The 14,978-nt window shown below is 45.0% G+C and overlaps 1 long non-coding RNA gene across 1 annotated transcript in view; it reads right to left on the reverse strand.

Moving 5' to 3' along the window:
• The window catches only part of LOC139753125 (uncharacterized), a 594,867-nt gene that overhangs the window by 474,526 nt on the left and 105,363 nt on the right, over positions 1-14,978 (reverse strand). The gene's annotated exons all lie outside the window — the stretch shown is intronic.

Here is a 14,978-nt window from a genome sequence, read left to right on the forward strand (position 1 = left end):
TATTCTGCTCTCTCGACCACGCTCTTTCTATTTCCACACATCTCTCTTACCCTTACGTTACTTACTCGATCAAACCACCTCACACCACACACTGTCCTCAAACATCTCATTTCCAGCACATCCACCCTCCTGCGCACAACTCTACCCATAGCCCACGCCTCGCAACCATACAAAATTGTTGGAACCACTATTCCTTCAAACATACCTATTTTTGCTTTCCGAGATAATGTTCTCGACTTCCACACATTCTTCAAGGCTCCCAGGATTTTCGCCCCCTCCCCCACTCTATGATCCACTTCCGCTTCCATGGTTCCATCCGCTGCCAGATCCACTCCCAGATATCTAAAACACTTCACTTCCTCCAGTTTTTCTCCATTCAAACTTACCTCCCAATTGACTTGACCCCTTAACCCTACTGTACCTAATAACCTTGCTCTTATTCACATTTACTCTTAACTTTCTTCTTTCACACACTTTCCCAAACTCAGTCACCAGCTTCTGCAGTTTCTCACATTAATCAGCCACCAGCGCTGTATCATCAGCGAACAACAACTGACTCACTTCCCAAGCTCTCTCATCCACAACAGACTTCATACTTGCCCCTCTTTCCAAAACTCTTGCATTCACCTCCCTAACAACCCCATCCATAAACAAATTAAACAACCATGGAGACATCACACACCCCTGCCGCAAACCTACATTCACTGAGAACCAATCACTTTCCTCTCTTCCTACACGTACACATGCCTTACATCCTCGATAAAAACTTTTCACTGCTTCTAACAACTTGCCTCCCACACCATATATTCTTAATACCTTCCACAGAGCATCTCTATCAACTCTATCATATGCCTTCTCCAGATCCATAAATGCTACATACAAATCCATTTGCTTTTCTAAGTATTTCTCACATACATTCTTCAAAGCAAACACCTGATCCACACATCCTCTACCACTTCTGAAACCACACTGCTCTTCCCCAATCTGATGCTCTGTACATGCCTTCACCCTCGCAATCAATACTCTCCCATATAATTTACCAGGAATACTCAACAAACTTATACCTCTGTAATTTGAGCACTCACTCTTATCCCCTTTGCCTTTGTACAATGGCACTATGCACGCATTCCGCCAATCCTCAGGCACCTCACCATGAGTCATACATACATTAAATAACCTTACCAACCAGTCAACAATACAGTCACCCCCTTTTTTAATAAATTTCACTGCAATACCATCCAAACCTGCTGCCTTGCCGGCTTTCATCTTCCGCAAAGCTTTCACTACCTCTTCTCTGTTTACCAAATCATTTTCCCTAACCCTCTCACTTTGCACACCACCTCGACCAAAACACCCTATATCTGCCACTCTATCATCAAACACATTCAACAAACCTTCAAAATACTCACTCCATCTCCTTCTCACATCACCACTATTTGTTATCACCTCCCCACTTGCGCCCTTCACCGAAGTTCCCATTTGCTCCCTTGTCTTACGCACTTTATTTACCTCCTTCCAGAACATCTTTTTATTCTCCCTAAAATTTAATGATACTCTCTCACCCCAACTCTCATTTGCCCTTTTTTTCACCTCTTGCACCTTTCTCTTGACCTCCTGTCTCTTTCTTTTATACATCTCCCACTCAATTGCATTTTTTCCCTGCAAAAATCGTCCAAATGCCTCTCTCTTCTCTTTCACTAATACTCTTACTTCTTCATCCCACCACTCACTACCCTTTCTAATCAACCCACCTCCCACTCTTCTCATGCCACAAGCATCTTTTGCGCAATCCATCACTGATTCCCTAAATACATCCCATTCCTCCCCCACTCTCCTTACTTCCATTGTTCTCACCTTTTTCCATTCTGTACCCAGTCTCTCTTGGTACTTCCTCACACAAGTCTCCTTCCCAAGCTCACTTACTCTCACCACCCTCTTCACCCCAACATTCACTCTTCTTTTCTGAAAACCCATACAAATCTTCACCTTAGCCTCCACAAGATGATGATCAGACATCCCTCCAGTTGCACCTCTCAGCACATTAACATCCATATATATATATATATATATATATATATATATATATATATATATATATATATATATATATATATATATATATTCCTATGAGTCCACGGAGAAAATGAAACACGAAAAGTTCCCAAGTGCACTTTCGTGTAATAATCACATCATCAGGGGAGACACAAGAGAGGAATATAACAGTCGGTTGATATACATCGAAGAGACGAAGCTAGGACGCCATTTGGTAAACATGTGGTTTTTTTGGACAATACACACACACACACACACACACACACACACACACACACACACACACACACACATATCATATTCGCCATTTCCGGCGTTAGCGAGGTAACGAACAGAGGACTGGGCCTCAGAGGGAAAATCCCCACTTGCCCTCGTTCTCTGTTCCTTCTTTTGGAAAAACAAAAACTGGAGGGGAGGATTTCCAGCCCCCCGCACCCTTCCCCTTTTAGTCGCCTTCTACGACACGCAGGGAATACGTGGGAAGTATTCTTTCTCTCCTATATCCAGGGATAATATATATATATATATATATATATATATATATATATATATATATATATATATATATATATATATATATATACACACACGCCTATACGCGCACATATACATACATATACAAATCAATTTATACATACATATTCATTCTCATACACAGACATATACATATATTCACATGTACATATTTATACTTGCTTCCTTCATCCATTTCTGTCACCACCCCGCCACACAGAAAAATAGCATCGCAACCCCTCGCTTCAGCGAGGCAGCGCCAGGAAACACACAACAAAGGCCACATTCGTTCACACTTAGCCTCTAGCTGTCATGTATAATGCTCCGAAACCACAGCTCCCTTTCCACATCCAGGCCCCACAAAACTTTCCATGGTTTACTTCAGACGCTTCACATGCCCTGGTTCAATCTATTGACAGCACGTCGACCCCGGTATACCACATCGTTCCAATTCACTCTATTCCTTGCGCGCCTCTCACCCTCCTGTATATTCTGTCCCCGATAGCTAAAAATCTTTTTCACTCCATCTTTCCACCTCCAATTTGGTCTCCCACTTCTTCTTGTTCCCTTCACCTCTGACACATATATCCTCTTCGTCAATCTTTCCTCACTCATTCTCTCCGTGTCACCAAACCATTTCAAAACACCCTCTTCTGCTCTCTCAACCACGCTCTTTTTATTACCACACATCTCTCATACCCTTATATTACTTACTCGATCAAACCACCTCACACCACATATTGTCCTCAAACATCTCATTTCCAGCACATCCATCCTCCTCCGCACAACCCTATCTATAGCCCACGCCTCGCAACCATATAACATTGTTGGAACCACTATTCCTTCAAACATACCCATTTTTGATCTCCGAGATAACGTTCTCGCCTTCCATATATTCTTCAACGCTCCCGGAACCTTCGCCCCCTCCCCCACCCTGTGACTCACTCCCGCTTCCATGGTTCCATCCGCTGCTAAGTCCACTCCCAGATATCTGCGTGTGTGTGTGTGTGTGTGTGTGTGTGTGTGTGTGTGTGATCGAAATTCATAAATTCAAAACGATATGACAAATTTGCCTGAAACTTAGTAGAAATGTTGGGTATGACTAAAGGACAACCCGGACACACATCAAGTCCAGAGCTTCCCAGGAAACACTACCTTTTATAACATATATGATGGACTGTGGCCGGCGCAGGCCACCACGGTCGAGAATATGGACCCGGCAGGCCACCACGGCCAGAGTGACCGGACGGACAACCACCGAGGAGGAGGAGGAGGAGGAGGGGGGGGGTGGGAAGGGGTTGTCCGTGAAGGGGGGTGAGGACTGGGGTAGGGTAGAAGAGGGCAGTAGTGTGGGGTTGGAGGCCTAAGGAAGGGGGGATATCCGTGTAGAGGAGTGAGGGAATGGGGGAGTGAGGGAATGGGGGAGTGAGGGAATGGGGGAGTGAGGGAATGGGGGATTTGGGAAGAAGTGTCGTTCGTGGGGGGTGGTGGTGGGAGAGGGGGATTTGGGGAGAAGAGTCGTCCGTTGGGGATGGGAGAGGCGAGTGTTAGGGGAGGAAAGGGCAATGCAAGGGATGGACGCTGGGTGGGAGAGGAGGAGGGAGGTCTGTGCAAGGGGGAGGGGAGAGCAAGGCTAGGGGGGAGGGGTGTGGTGGGGGAGGGGGGGGTCACACAACGGAGGAAGTGTTCGCGCGTGCGCACTGACGTCATACTCGGGAACGAACACGTCCAAACATCACGAAGCTTCGATGATGATGATGATGATGATGATCAACAATCGAAGCTTCGAAGCCAAGGTTCGAGTTAACACAGACCCACACAAAGACCCACCCAAGGTCCGAGCGGCGAGGTGGTCTGGCCTTAACGCTGTGAGAGAGAGAGAGAGAGAGAGAGAGAGAGAGAGAGAGAGAGAGAGAGAGAGAGAGAGAGAGAGAGGATAAATCACAAGAGGGTTTCCTCTTCCACCTTCTCCGTCATCAATGCTAGACACAAACACACAAACACACACACACACACACACACAACATACACAAACACACAACACACACACACAAACACACACACACACACAAACACATCAAAAACTCCCTGATGCAAAAATCTGAGCGGGTGATGAACAGAGGGTATATTTTCCACAAGAGAGAGAGAGAGAGAGAGAGAGAGAGAGAGAGAGAGAGAGAGAGAGAGAGAGATTCTTTCCACTGGCGAGCCTCAGATACGGGGACACCCCCAGAACACGGGTCATTCATCCACCAGCTTTATTCATCTATTCATCGACGCCATAATCAATTCATTGGTCGCCTGCAACTTTGAAAATGATGCGTGTGTGTGTGTGTGTGTGTGTGTGTGTGTGTGTGTGTGTGTGTGTGTATTCACCGGCCTGGCCTTTGCCTGGCCGATGTTCAATAGAGTTTCCCGTTCGTTATCTGGCCTCTAATCCCATTGGTCAATGGTGTTTTCATGAAGCCGGGGATCTGATAAGACACACCTCTTGCGTTCCACCATTTATTAACCTCTCTATGTTCTCCAGCAAAGAAAGGGGCGGGTCGCATCTACCCGCGAGGGGGCGTTGAAGGGTCGGATCTACCACCTGAGAGGGCGATGAAGGGTGGATCTACCACTGAGAGGGCGATGAAGGGTCGGATCTACCACCTGAGAGGGCGTTGAAGGGTTGGATCTACCACCGAAGGGGCGTTGAAGGGTCGGATCTACCACCGAAGGGGCGTTGAAGGGTCGGATCTACCACTGAGAGGGCGTTGAAGGGTTGGTTCTACCACTGAGAGGGGCGTTGAAGGGTTGGTTCTACCACTGAGAGGGGCGTTGAAGGGTTGGTTCTTCCACTGAGAGGGCGTTGAAGGGTTGGATCTACCACTGAGAGGGGCGTTGAAGGGTTGGATCTACCACTGAGAGGGGCGTTGAAGGGTTGGATCTACCACTGAGAGGGGCGTTGAAGGGTTGGATCTACCACTGAGGGGCGTTGAAGGGTTGGATCTACCACTGAGAGGGGCGTTGAAGGGTTGGATCTACCACTGAGAGGGCGTTGAAGGGTTGGATCTACCACTGAGAGGGCGTTGAAGGGTTGGATCTACCACTGAGAGGGGCGTTGAAGGGTTGGATCTACCACTGAGAGGGGCGTTGAAGGGTTGGTTCTACCACTGAGAGGGGCGTTGAAGGGTTGGATCTACCACTGAGAGGGGCGTTGAAGGGTTGGATCTACCACTGAGAGGGGCGTTGAAGGGTTGGATCTACCACTGAGAGGGGCGTTGAAGGGTTGGATCTACCACTGAGAGGGGCGTTGAAGGGTTGGATCTACCACTGAGAGGGCGTTGAAGGGTTGGATCTACCACTGAGAGGGCGTTGAAGGGTTGGATCTACCACTGAGAGGGCGTTGAAGGGTTGGATCTACCACTGAGAGGGGCGTTGAAGGGTTGGATCTACCAGTGAGAGGGCGGTGAAGGGTTGGATCTACCACTGAGAGGGCGTTGAAGGGTTGGATCTTCCACTGAGAGGGCGTTGAAGGGTTGGATCTACCAGTGAGAGGGCGGTGAAGGGTTGGATCTACCAGTGAGAGGGCGGTGAAGGGTTGGATCTACCAGTGAGAGGGCGGTGAAGGGTTGGATCTACCACTGAGAGGGCGTTGAAGGGTTGAATCTACCAATGAGAGGGGCGTTGAAGGGTTGGATCTACCAGTGAGAGGGCGGTGAAGGGTTGGATCTACCAGTGAGAGGGCGGTGAAGGGTTGGATCTTCCACTGAGGGGGCGCTGAAGGGTTGGATCTACCACTGAGAGGGCGTTGAAGGGTTGGATCTACCAATGAGAGGGCGGTGAAGGGTTGGATCTACCACTGAGGAGGCGTTGAAGGGTTGGATCTACCACCGAGGAGGCGTTGAAGGGTTGGATCTACCACTGAGAGGGCGTTGAAGGGTTGGTCTACCCCTGAGAGGGCTTGAAGGGGTTTAAACTACCAATGAGGGGGGTTGAAGGGGTTTGGTTTTACCACTGAAGGGGGTTTAAGGTTTAAACTTCCAATGAAGGGGTTGAAGGGTTGGATCTACCACTTGGAGGGGCGTTGAAGGGTTGGAAACTACCCCTGAGGGGGGGTTGAGGAAAAAAAATATATATATATATTTTTATATATATATGGGGATAGGGGAGAAAGAATACTTCCCACGTATTCCCTGCGTGTCGTAGAAGGTGACTAAAAGGGGAGGGAGCGGGGGGCTGGAAATCCTACCCTCTCGTTTTTTTTTTTTTTTTTTTTTAATTTTCCAAAAGAAGGAACAGAGAAGAGGGCCAGGTGAGGATATTCCCTCAAAGGCCCAGTCCTCTGTTCTTAACGCTACTTCGCTATCGCGGGAAATAGCGAATAGTATGAAAAAAAAGAAAAGAAAAAAAAAAAAAAAAAAAAAATATATATATATATATATATATATATATATATATATATATATATATATATATATGTTAAACTTTTTCATATATAACTACAAACTTTTTACCATACAACTACTCGTATACGTCACCCTCAACCCCTTCAACAAACCCCCCCCACCCACTGAAACCTCTCCTTCTAACACCATACAAACGATAAAAGCACATGACATCAACTCTACCCACACAGCAAGACAGGGAAATACAACGAGAAAAACAGAAAATTACATGAACTGTTGTACCCCACCGCACAGTACAGGAAGAACCCACCCACTACAACCAACCCCACCAATAATACAACCAACCCCACCAATAATACAACCAACCCCACCAATAATACAACGCCTACTACAACCAACCCCACCAATAATACAACGCCCACTACAACCAACCCCACCAATAATACAACGCCCATTACAACCAACCCCACCAATAATACAACGCCCACTACAACCAACCCCACCAATAATACATCCCCTCTACCACCAACCCCACCAATAATACATCCCCTCTACCACCAACCCCACCAATAATACATCCCCTCTACCACCAACCCCACCAATAATACATCCCCTCTACCACCAACACTACAATCCCCACCACAGCAAACGACACAACAAGGTGACGTCAACCAAGGAAAATACATTAACGAAAAAGTAATAACAAAAATAATAATAATAATATTCCACATTACCCCCATCACAATGGCAGGTACAAATGAGTGAGGTGGAGACTCCCTCCCCTGCGTCTAACGCATCTGAATGGATTGTATTTTTAGAATGTGTGAGTGTGGAGGAGGAAGAGCTGTATATGTGGTCTACGTGGGGGTAGGAGGAGGAAGCAGGAAGATATTTCATTTGTCGATGTTGATGGCTAGAAATATTGAGCGTAGTCACTGCGTTATCTGCTGACTGGATATATATATATATATATATATATATATATATATATATATATATATATATATATATATATATATATATATTTTTGTCGGTGTCTCCCGCGTTTGCGAGGTAGCGCAAGGAAACAGACGAAAGAAATACACATGTATATACATACGTCCACACACGTAGATATACATACCTACACAGCTTTCCATGGTTTACCCCAGACGCTTCACATGCCTTGATTCAATCCACTGACAGCACGTCAACCCCGGTATACCACATCGCTCCAATTCACTCTATTCCTTGCCCTCCTTTCACCCTCCTGCATGTTCAGGCCCCGATCACACAAAATCTTTTTCACTCCATCTTTCCACCTCCAATTTGGTCTCCCTCTTCTCTCGTTCCCTCCACCTCCGACACGTATATCCTCTTGGTCAATCTTTCCTCACTCATTCTCTCCATGTGATCAAACCATTTCAAAACACCCTCTTCTGCTCTCTCAACCACGCTCTTTTTATTTCCACACATCTCTCTTACCCTTACGTTACTTACTCGATCAAACCACCTCACACCACACATTGTCCTCAAACATCTCATTTCCAGCACATCCATCCCTCCTGCGCACAACTCTATCCATAGTCCACGCCTCGCAACCATACAACATTGTTGGAACCACTATTCCTTCAAACATACCCATTTTTGCTTTCCGAGATAACGTTCTCGCCTTACACATATTCTTCAACGCTCCCAGAATTTTCGCCCCCTCCCCCACCCTATGATCCACTTCCGCTTCCATGGTTCCATCCGCTGCAAGATCCACTCCCATATATCTAAAACACTTCACTTCCTCCAGTTTTTCTCCATTCAAACTCACCTCCCAATTGACTTGACCCTCAACCCTACTGTACCTAATAACCTTGCTCTTATTCACATTTACTCTCAGCGTTCTTCTTTCACACACTTTACCAAACTCAGTCACCAGCTTCTGCAGTTTCTCACCCGAATCAGCCACCAGCGATGTATAATCAGCGAACAACTGACTTACTTCCCAATCTCATCCACAACAGACTGCATACTTGCCCCTCTTTCCAAAACTCTTGCATTCACCTCCCTAACAACCCCATCCATAAACAAATTTAACAACCGTGGAGACATCACACACCCCTGCCGCAAACCAACATTCACTGAGAATCAATCACTTTCCTCTCTTCCTACACGCTACACGTACACATGCCTTACATCCTCGATAAAAACTTTTCACTGCTTCTAACAACTTGCCTCCCACACCATATATTCTTAATACCTTCCACAAAGCGTCTCTATCAACTCTATCATATGCTTTCTCCAAATCCATAAATGCTACATACAAATCCATTTGTTTTTCTAAGTATTTCTCACATACATTCTTCAAAGCAAACACCTGATCCACACATCCTCTACCACTTCTGAAACCACACTGCTCTTCCCCAATCTGATGCTCTGTACATGCCTCTACCCTCTCAATCAATACCTTCCCATATAATTTCCCAGGAATACTCAACAAATTTATACCTCTGTAATTCGAGCACTCAGTCTTATTCCCTTTGCCTTTGTACAAGCATTCCGCCAGTCCTCAGGCAACTTACCATGAGTCATACATACATTAAATAACCTTACCAACCAGTCAACAATACAGTCACCCCCTTTTTAAATAAATTCCACTGCAATACCATCCAAACCCGCTGCCTTCCCGGCTTTCATCTTCCGCAAAGCTTTTACTACCTCTTCTCTGTTTACCAAATCATTTTCCCTAACCCTCTCACCCTGCACACTACCTCGACCAAAACACCCTATATCTGCCACTCTATCATCAAACACATTCAACAAACCTTCAAAATACTCACTCCATCTCCTTCTCACATCATCACTACTTGTTATCACCTCCCCATTTGCCCCCTTCATTGATGTTCCCATTTGTTCCCTCGTCTTATGCACTTTATTTACCTCCTTCCAAGACACCTTTTTATTTTCCCTAAAATTTAATGATATTCTCTCACCCCAACTCTCATTTGCCCTCTTTTTCGCCTCTTGCACCTTTCTCTTGACCTCCTGCCTCTTTCCTTTATACATCTCCCACTCATTTGCATTATTTCCCAGCAAAAATCGTCCAAATGCCTCTCTCTTCTCTTTCACTAATAATCTTACTTCTTCATCCCACCACTCACTACCCTTTCTAATCAACCCACCTCCCACGCTTCTCATGCCACAAGCATCTTGTGTGCAATCCATCACTGATTCCCTAAATACATCCCATTCGTCCCCCACTCCCCTTACTTCCATTGTTCTCACCTTTTTCCATTCTGTACTCAGTCTCTCCTGGTACTTCCTCACACAGGTCTCCTTCCCAACATATATCTGATCACCATATCGTAGATAAGATTCTATTCTTGTCTGGATGTACAATAGATGGTCTAGCACTGTCTTCAATCTGTCATTAGGGATAGGGGAGAAAGAATACTTCCCACGTATTCCCTGCGTGTCGTAGAAGGCGACTGAAATGGGAGGGAGCGGGGGGGGCTGGAAATCCTCCCCTCCTTTATTATCTCGTTCTACAACGTGGTGGCCAGATTAGTTAACCAAACGAAGACGTACTGAGAGAAAAAAGAGAAAATATGTATCTATTAGAGAACAGATAGATAGAGAGAGAGAAATATATAAGGATATAGACAGATACAAAGACAGGTAAAATAGACAGACAGATACACAGAGAAGCAGATCGACAGATATACAGAGTCATATATGTATCTATTCATGCATGTATCCATGTGTACATACATACATTATATACATGCATACATACATAATTATACATACATATTCAAGAATCAAAAGACAGAACACCATAGTGAATGGAGAATTCCTAAGATGTCTCAGCCCTGAGAGAGAGAGAGAGAGAGAGAGAGAGAGAGAGAGAGAGAGAGAGAGAGAGAGAGAGAGAGAGAGAGAGAGAGAGAGAGAGAGAGAGAGAGACCCACAACAACAGGAATCTGGAAAGTTTCTTTCAAAAGATCTTCCCGATCGTCCTAGTCACAGGGAAGAGGTCTAGGAGCGACTCTCGCCCTTGTTGCCTTCCGGCATAAGGCCGAGAACTTCTTATCAAACTTGCCATCGGCCTCCGGGTTAGAGGCCTGGGATAGAAAGCTCGTCCTTGTTGCCCTAGCGCACAAGGCTTAGAACTGCCTGCCACAAACGCCACCTGGATCAAAGATAGACTTGAGAGCGACTCTCGACCTTGTTTCCTCCCTACACAAGGCTGATAACTGCTCGCCCACAGTGCCACCAGGCTCCGGGGGGTAGAGGCCTCCCAGGGACTCCCGCCCTTACTCTCTCCGTGCACAAGGGCGAGGATCCCCCTCCGCCGCTCCCCCCCCCCCCCCCACCGCCTTTGCCATAACAAAAGGTAGTGTTGAAGAATCACCTACTGCCTGACCCTGGATAAAATACCGGTCTAGTGACACTTGGCAACCTGTCACTGATGAACACACACACACACACACACACACACACACACACACACACACACACACACACATACACACACACACATACACACACACACATACACATACACACACACATACAAACACCACTGAAAGAAGGCCATGATAACAATACTGTCCAGCAGGAGAGGGACTTGGGAGTGTGTGTGAGAGGGACTTGGGAGTGTGTGTGTGAGAGGGACTTGGGAGTGTGTGTGTGAGAGGGACTTGGGAGTGTGTGTGTGGGAGGGACTTGGGAGTGTGTGTGTGGGAGGGACTTGGGAGTGGACGTCGTACTCCCTAACCCGTCGCCCAGAGTCCCACATTAGGAGGAGAGTTAAGGACACCAACTGTCTGCTGGCAGATATCAGACCAGCTGTCAAGTATATGGGTAAGGTAATATTCAGCCAGCTGTTCATCAGACCAGCTGTCAAGTATATGGGTCAGGCAATATTCAGCCAGCTGTTCATCAGACCAGCTGTCAAGTATATGGGTAAGGCAATATTCAGCCAGCTGTTCATCAGACCAGCTGTCAAGTATATGGGTAAGGCAATATTCAGCCAGCTGTTCATCAGACCAGCTGTCAAGTATATGGGTAAGGCCATATTCAGCCAGCTGTTCATCAGACCAGCTGTCAAGTATATGGGTAAGGCAATATTCAGCCAGCTGTTCATCAGACCAGCTGTCAAGTATATGGGTAAGGCAATATTCAGCCAGCTGTTCACATCCTACATAAGGCCAGAACTACAATATGCTTCTCAAGTTTGGTCACCGCAGCTAAAGAAGCACAAAGAGCTGATAGAGAAGGTCCAGAGGAGGGCGACAGACATGGTGCCAGAGGAATAGGAAGATGAAGTTATAGGGGAAGGCAAGAGGTCTTATATCTGCCTACCATGGAAGAGAGAAGAGTGAGGGGTGACCTGATCAAAACCTTTCCAGTCCTTAAACCAGGACTGGTGAACAGGACAGTGAACAGTTCTTCGAAAGATGCAGGTATAGAACGACCAAAGTGTATAACAAAACAGAACAAGAAGCATTATAGAAAAGATATACAGAATTACATATATAGTGTAATAATTAACTGCATACAAACATCAGTATGCATCCTTAATTCTTCTGCATCTGCCGTCCCAAAACATCCTTTTTAAGGGAATTAGATTCATATTTAAGGTACTGAGGTCCTTCACTGTGTTATTTTTCAAATCATTTTCCTTTAGCTTCGAAAACTATGTTGGGTTTTTTTCACCTTGTTTATTCAACCCTTAGATTTAATTAGAATAGATTTCCCTATTGATTAGATTCATCATTAATCACTGTAGTGATTAGAGGGTCTGTTACGTTCCTTAATCGCTACATGTTCTATACAGGTAATGTTCGAAATGATATTACGTTAATATGGGGTTTACATGCTTCTGTGGTGGTGTGGGTGGCGTTGCTGACCATGAGTCACGCACTGGCCCGCCTGGGCAGGGGCGAAGCCCGAGCGAGCAGTCGGCCCACAACCAAACTAGCTGTTCATCTTGTACTAAAGAAGACTGGTCCAAGAACAAAGCTACAGTCGGCCCACAGCGAAACTAGCTGTTCATCTTGTACAAAATGTTGATCCAAGAATAAGTGCCTAGCTTAGATGAGGTTGAGTATACATATACATATATATATATATATATATATATATATATATATATATATATATATATATATATATATATATATATATATATCCTCCTGTGTACACAGGTCTGCCCCTGTAATGAAGTGATGTCTGTACTCGTATCTGACCATCTCAGACTTATATCTTTCTCCTATCATTTCTCTATCGCTATATCTTCCTCTTCCTCCTCCCGGTGTATACGAGTAACGGGCGCGCCTCCTCTGTAATGATAGTACTGTACTACGAGGTCGTCTGTAAATGGTGGAGGGGGGGTGGGGGTGAATGTAAACAACTGTACACTAGTACGATGTGTACTCACACCCTCCTACACCCACCCCATCCCCCTCCACATCCACTCCCGCCCCTCCCACCCCAGGCCAGGACCGCTCCTGTGGCGTATTTTCTGTTCTGGGAAAACTTATTTTGCTAAAACGTACTATAGTCTTACTATATGCTTGTTTGTTTATTTGTTTGTTTCCCTGAATCCTGGGGTGTTTATAATCAGATTTTTTTTTTTTTTTTCCAAAAGAAGGAACAGAGAAGGGGGCCAGGTGAGGATATTCCCTCAAAGGCCCAGTCCTCTGTTCTTAACGCTACCTCGCTAATGCGGGCAATGGCGAATAGCATGAAAGAAAAAAAAAAAAAATATATATATATATATATATATATATATATATATATATATATATAAGCAAAAAAAATATATATATATATATATATATAAATAAAAATATATATATATATATATATATATATATATATATATATATATATATATATATATATATATATATATATGAGAAACACAGACAACAGGAGGCCTGACTGACCCACGACTGGGTAGTCTGAAAAAATAATGAAAATCTTTTAACTTGGCAAGAAAAATTTCTAAACCATCACCTACTCCCCGGGGCTGCTGCAAATTAGCCTTCTAGTGCCCCCGTCACCTCTGTCGTTTATACATTCATTTCCGGCGTTTCTCTCAAGAGTATACCTGAATTTATACAATATTTTTCTAAACGACTTTTGAAGGTACTTTATAGTTTTAACATTCACTATGTCTGACGGTTAACTCATTCCAGTGCTCAACCATCACACCTTGAGAAAAATAAGCATTTTTTTCCCCACGTCCGAAAAAAAAACTTTTTCCAAACGTCCTTACAACATCTATTTTAGCCTTGAGTTTGAATCCATTGGTTCTGGTAACTGTATCTTCTTGTATTTCGGAAAGACGCTCGTCGTGGTTGACTTCGTCGAATCCGTTCAGAATCTCTGAACCCTTGGATCAAGTCGCCCGCGAAGTCTACGTCTGTTTCAAGGGAGAAGAGATCCAATCGTGTAAGCCTCTCCTCGGATGCCAGATCTCTAAGGGATGGGATTAATTTTGTGGCGCGTCTTTGTACTGGCTCTTATTTTTCCTCGTCTTTCTTATAGTTTGCGTGGACCAAAACTGGACTGGACTGCATATTCAAGGTGAGGTTCTTACTAGTGAATCATAAAGTGTGTGAATGGTTTCTGTCGTCTTGTCATCTATGTTCCTGGCTATGAATCCATAACATTTGGATGCCCTTTTTTTGAGTGTTACTTGCTGCTTGACACTGTTTAGTGCATTTCAAATCGTGGCTAAATGACAACTCCAAAGTCCTTTTCTTCCTTTACGTTTAGTTAGGGCGTTTCCCCAATAGTTCGAAGTCGTACATCCATGTCGGCCAAAGTGCATGAATCCACACCTGTCGACATTAAACCTCACCTGCCATCTGTCTGACCCATTCTGCTGGTAAGATGAAAAAAAAAAAAGATCTCTGAATGATTTCAGAGCAATCCCGCTTGTGTACAGGTCTTGCCTCGTTGTTTAGCATCGTCAGACAATCTGGAGCGGATGGAACAGGAGGAGGAGGAAGAAGAAGAGATGGAGATGGGATGGGA

Source organism: Panulirus ornatus, chromosome 2, assembly GCF_036320965.1.
Source record: "Panulirus ornatus isolate Po-2019 chromosome 2, ASM3632096v1, whole genome shotgun sequence".
Taxonomy (NCBI): domain Eukaryota; kingdom Metazoa; phylum Arthropoda; class Malacostraca; order Decapoda; family Palinuridae; genus Panulirus; species Panulirus ornatus.